The sequence below is a fragment of the Mercenaria mercenaria genome, chromosome 9 (assembly GCF_021730395.1).
Source record: "Mercenaria mercenaria strain notata chromosome 9, MADL_Memer_1, whole genome shotgun sequence".
Classification (NCBI taxonomy): domain Eukaryota; kingdom Metazoa; phylum Mollusca; class Bivalvia; order Venerida; family Veneridae; genus Mercenaria; species Mercenaria mercenaria.
The window spans coordinates 83,836,256-83,842,684 of record NC_069369.1 but is presented as its reverse complement, the minus strand read 5'-3'; the positions used below and the strand labels follow the sequence as shown (position 1 = coordinate 83,842,684).

Sequence of the window (6,429 nt, the reverse complement as noted above, 5' to 3'; positions counted from 1 at the left end):
AAATAAAGAACAGCTGGATTTAGTGGTGTTCAGCTTTATTTCAATTTCTCTTTTCGTGACATTAAATTCTTACGCCGCCATTTTTATCTAGCATGCGATAGGAACATGCCGATTTCATTAGAATGCAAAGTGATACATACTGAAACGCGGTAAGGTAAAAGTAAGCACGTTGCTGCCGAGAAAATGCACTAGGAAAGGAAAAAAGATTAGTACTGTTTATATTTGGACTACTTGTGACTAGACCTGCGGAGGCTTACATTCTATTTGGTAGTGATCAGCCTATAAGGTAGTTCGATACATTTTGTGCGCATGCGCGAATAATCTCGGTTTACGTAAAGTCGAAAAATTTAAGTTTGTTGAATTTTACTTATTTCTTGCTTGCTTTCCAAGAGAATCTTCAATAATCGGCGTCTTAATGGAAAAGGTAGAAGGAAACTATTCGTTGAGGCTTTAAATCTAAGTTTATCGCGGGATTTTTAACGACATTCACCGGTTTCGTAAAGCGGTCGTTTGTTTTAGCGCAATGCGGAAGTGTCGTGTAGATGCAGTTTTTTGGCTAAAAAGTTGACGAATTCATCGTCTCACTACGTCTGTCATTTGTTTTACGTTTGCCATCAGTTTTAGGTAGTAACTGTTAGCTGTCGAGAGTACCGGAACAGACTGTGAAGTATTTCTATAGATCTAAATATGGTTCGTAAAAAAGGACAGTTTGTCTGGCATTCGGAATTCCTACACTAGTGATCCATGAGTGGACTTTATCCAGTTTCCAGAATGGCAGGAAGGAAGGACTTATTGAATTGGACTACTTGTCAAGTCAGCTTACAAAAGTCAAAAATTTAAAAGCAGCCACTCGGCGACAGTAAGCTTGTCTACATTTTCCGTAAAATTTCCAAAATGAATACTGGAAAAAAACAACATGGAAATACATACGACATCAACACAAAATAGCACAGCACCAGAATTAATGCGGAAGTTGTCATGAGTGGTGTGGCATTGTCCCTGTTCATTTATGGTTTACAGATTCCAAAAGTGGTGAGTCATGTAAAATATATTGTACATTTGTATTGTCATTTGATAGTAGATCATACTGTACTGTAATTGTACAACACCAGGCAGTTAAATTTAAGATGTACAGCCAAATGTTATCGTGTGTACGATGCTTTTCCTTGATTTCGTAAATCTTTCTCGACCTACAGATTAGGACATGTTCTATTTTGTAAGATTTGAGCCGCGTCATGAGAAAACCAACATATTGCCTTTCCGACCAGCATCTGCGCAGTCTTGTCCATGCTGTTCGCTATGAAACGGTTCCTCTAATTGCAATAGATTTTGAAAGCAAACGTCATTGATCCTGATCAGACTGCGTGGATGCACAGGCTGGTCTTAATCCATGCTGGTCGCAAGCCACTGTGTTGGTTTTCACATGGCGTGGCTCATTTGTGTCATGCATAATCAAATTCATGGGATATTATTTTTTATTAAGAATGGTTACATTCTTTTCAGTACCTAATGCACTATGTCTACTAGGTAAAGCTCTGTTATTTAAATGGGAGTGGAATACTGTCTGAATGTGAAAGATGTACAATTTTAAAATTGTACATCTTTGAGATAATTAGTGTTGTACAACTAGAACTTAATATCTGTTGAGGCCTTAAGGTTCTTTTATCTTTTCTGGAGTAATGGACCATTGTGCTTAAATATGTCCCGGTTTTATCATGATGATTTATGAATGAATTAATAAAGACCTAGTATACATAATTTTAAAATATTTAATTATAAGTAATCAAGTTAGTATTCTGTAACAATGCGAATTGTATTGATTGTCAATTTTCAGAACCAGATATGATTTTGTCTATTTTTAGAACCAGATATGAGTAGAGTACAGTTTGAGAAATGTCTTGGTCGAACAGATACTTAGGAAATAATAAAAAGCAGAACAGACCACATTTCTCCTTATAACTGGTAAAGTTCCAAGTAAGGGCGAGTACAATAATGCAGCCCCAGTGAGAGTTTGTGATGAGGTGTCAACTGTAAATGTGTGGTCGTTAAATGATGTGCAGTCAGATTGACAAGTATTTGAAGTAACATTAATTTATAAATTATCAATTCTGAGAGAAATTTTTGCTGAGTTTTGTGCAGGATACTCTTAAAAAATACGTGAACCAGAATTTTATATTATAAGTACAATGCCAGATGTACTCCAGACTTCACACATATGTTGATGTTTATACATATGTGGTGATTAATTTGTCAAGTGAAGAAATTTTATGAATAATGTTACTGGGTGACAGAACAGAAGTACAAAGTCAATTACAGAGGTCGACAACACTGAGTTTAGGATACAGAAAAAATCCGGTGATTCTGACGAAACAACATACATAGAAAGATTATACTAGTAAAATGAAAACTTTTAGTGTATGGAAAAGTTTGGAAACAGGTTTACCATTGACAGAAGAGACAGTATTTACAGACTGGTCTACACTTATTTTGATTTGACTTTTAAGCGGTGATTCCTCCAGTAAACAGCTAGTGATCTGAGAGAATTGTGTTCATTATATCATACAGGTTTAGTTTGAGTGATTTCAATGAAGTACAAATGAACAAAAAAGAATCACTATCAGCCAAGATGATGTGCTATTGTAAAAGATAGAAAGAAAATTCACAAGTCACATTAACTTGGTAAAAGGGATTTTAACAGAATTAAACTAGTTTGTGAAGGATTCTGCATGCTGTATCAAATAGCTATAATGTATTTTGTAGTTCTTTGGGTGTATCTTCTATCTATCTCTTTTCAAACTAAATTTTATTTCTTAAATCTATTGAAATTGCCATCAAAATAAAAATTTCTTTTAAAAACAATATATTTAACAATTAAAAGGTATATTCAACAAGCCAGCACTTTGTTACTAATCTTAGTCAGTGGAATTTATTTTTAGACTTGTCCTTTTTTTTGATTCAGTTTCTAGATCCCCATTTATTAGTTACTGTACACATTTTGGGATTCCAGCAATTTTCCACATCCTCATTACAAGGTAGAATTGATTTTTCATTGGTCCAGTAGTTAACGAGTTTTAGCATAAAGTAAAACTGTTCTATTAATAGATTTTCAGAAAATCTGTTTGAGTTATTTATACATGTACCAGGTATACAAATTCATGTACTTTTATTTGATTTGAACATTACTGTTTACTATTATCCTGAACAAATTACAGGTTTTCTTTGCTTTATATTAGAGAATTTTGGTAAATTTCATTGATGAAAGGACCAAGGTACTTTTCTCCAATAGTCAATTAATAGAAATTTTCAAATATAATATCTTGTGCAGCGAATTAAAAAGAAATTTATTTATTTCAGTACTAGTCAGTTCTGAAATTGAAAGATACTTTGAATATTTAATATAGGAAGAATTATTTAAGGTAGCTCAACACAACTTCTGGACATAATTTAAAGTGATTTATTATCATATATGATATAAGATAATTTTCATTGAGAGTCCTACATACCAGAACATTTTTGAGTGACAATTAGAAATATTTTAGATTACTTGGGGTGGTTAACTACCTGTTAGAAATATTTAAGGTGATTAACCATCTGTTAGAAAATGATAATACGGTACGGTACTGGGACTTGTTTTTGTAGGCAATTATCACAACATGAAATTTTATAGGTGCTGAATTGAAGGTCATTTCCTCATGGTTATTGTCGTGTAGTTTATAACTCCCCCGCCACAAGTGGTGGGGGTTATAGGAATGGTCTCTGTCCATCCTTCCCTACTTCCGTCCTTCCATCTTCCGTCCTTCCGTAACATTTTGTGTCTACTCTGTATATCCTTAACCCCTTGAACATGTTGAAGGATTTTCATAAAACTTGGTTCAAATGATCACCTCATCAAGACAATGTGCAGAACCCATGAGTCACCCATGTTGGTTCAAGGTCAAGGTCACAACTCAAAGCCTTCAATTTTGTGTCTGCTCTGTATCTCCTAAACCCCTTCAAGTGTGCTGTTAACAGACAGCTTTTGTGATATATCAGGAGCACATAATTCCGGACAAGCTGGTCTGATTGTACCCAAAATCGAGTTATTCCAAGAGCTTGTGCTCGTATACATTGCCATTAAATCTGATCAAAATTGTTATGAAAATGTTCAAACTAAAGCGTTAAAATTGTCAAGTATTGCAACTTTTTATATAAAAGGGACAGATAACTCTGGACTTGCAACTCTGAAAATGCCTGAAATCTAGGTCTTGCAAGACCCTAAGGCCGGGCCGTACACATTGTCTATTTTAGACAATTTTCTAAGTTTATTCGAGATTTCTTTAAATAAAAATGGTACAGTTGTAAAAAATTGGTAAATATTGCTATTTTTTACTATATCAGGGGCACATTACTCTTGATATACTGGTCGGATCATCCCCATAATGCAACACATTCCAGATTATGTAGCCATGCATATTGTTTTTATACTTTGGTGAAGATTGTTATAGTAATATTCATGCTGGAGTGTTAACAATGCTATATAATTCATACTTAACTTTAAAAAAGTGGGTGGGGTAATATTACATCTGTTTTTTTATGATGAAATGTCGATGTAAATGGTTTGGAACTATTTTGTTATTTAAAAATATGTTTTGCACACATGTTCATATTGTTTAGGCGTTTTTTTTTCATGAAAATATTTGTTGTTTTAGCTTATTTGCCAGCAAACCCCAATATTCTAAAATTTTGGTACTTTCATGATAAAATACAGAATATCTCTCTTATATGTTCGGTGACCCCCAATTTTTTTACCCTTATTTTGAAGCAATTTTGAGACACAATATATACAAAAATTATTTCAAAAATCTTAATTGTAGAAATAATGTTATGCTATCTTTAGACTGATACAAGTACTGATCCCATTGGAAAAAAGTGGGTGGGGTAATTATATTGCCTTGTGAAAATGAGTAACAGTATTATGTGAAAATCATTAAAATTTCATACTGACTTCATAGCATATTCAAACTGAATTGTTAGAAATACAATTATTTTACAACTGATAAAGATAGTAAGGTTTTGAAATGTACCCCCAATTTTTCCAGGTTTTTCAAATTTCACTTTTGTCTTCACAGTGTGTGTAGAAAATGGCCGATATAATGAAAAGGAGTTCGGTGACCAACCGTTTTTTTGCTTTTATATGAAATAGATACTAAAGATCTTCAAACATGCAAAGTATGAAAAAATTCTTAATTGTAGAACAAATTGGCCTGAAACGTATCCAACATCCTTAAGCCTGATTCTATGCTTGTCTCTGTTAAAACACTCTTACGCTAGAATGACGTCACGTTAACGTGCGGTGACGTCAAAGCTTTTGTTGCGACCAAGAAAGTGCGCTTCTATATTTTATCTACTGTTTTAGATTAAGGGCATATTAGAATCGAAATAATTTATAGCAAAACCGTGTTTTAACACTATTTATACACTCGGGCGGTAATACGTCCTCGTGCAATTATTACGCCCGACGTATAACCGCCCATCGTGCATAAATAGTGTTAAAGCACTCTTTTGCTATAATTTATTTCTTAATTTCATTGATTTGTTAGTATCTTAACAGCTCGATCTCAAGCTGGCCGCTACACATATTAAACAATTCAACAGATAATATAAACATTAAAAATGTATTGTTATGATTTGCGCCATTCGAACGTAACAACTCCCTAAACCGAATTACATTTTTAGGAAATAATCACGCCATAAATCGTTCCGCAATGCTACATAACATATGCAAAGTGTATGGCTGATGTTTGCAGTAATATACCATCGAAACTATTTCTTGTGTCACTACATAAGAACACTGCATGATGTTGCATTATTTCTTTGTTTCACTAGTACCATAAGTGTTTCATCTTTGTTTTCTTTCAAATGTTATTGTTGCATTGTTTATGTAATAGTATGGCACGAAATCATGATATAATATGACAGTAATCCAGACGCTACCATTAAAGCTGGAATTTAAAGGCCGTAGTTGAACTTTTATATTCACTCCCACGCAATAAAATGTTACGTTATCTGCAGTACAATCCGTTCAATTGGTTAATCTAGTGTTACAATGACACATACATTTTTTTCTCGAAAAATGCATTGTTTCATTTCATTTTATCTTAAACTGGATTTCTTGTCGAGAAACGCAATTCACTCCTACCAGTCTAATTTTGTATTAACGTTTTCGGTACAGCGTTAGGAAAATTCCAACAACGACCATTATGTTGTAGCAAACTGCAAATAATATCAAAGTGAGATATTGGATCGACCCATAAACGATATCGGTCATCTTTAATATCAGACATATTGTCACACATTTCGTGATATAAAAGTGTTTTTAAGCAAATTTTGCTGATCAGTGTGAGATATGCTTGCATGTCAATATCCAATCCATCAGTTTAGGTTTAGAGT

The 6,429-nt window shown here is 33.6% G+C and overlaps 1 long non-coding RNA gene across 1 annotated transcript; it reads left to right on the top strand.

Annotated features, from left to right (window-relative positions):
* Window positions 1-361: 361 nt before the first annotated feature.
* On the top strand, window positions 362-5,993 carry LOC128559612 (uncharacterized). The gene is made up of 2 exons (XR_008372505.1): window positions 362-1,032; window positions 1,863-5,993. It is a non-coding gene; the product is annotated as an uncharacterized LOC128559612 (long non-coding RNA).
* Window positions 5,994-6,429: the final 436 nt, after the last annotated feature.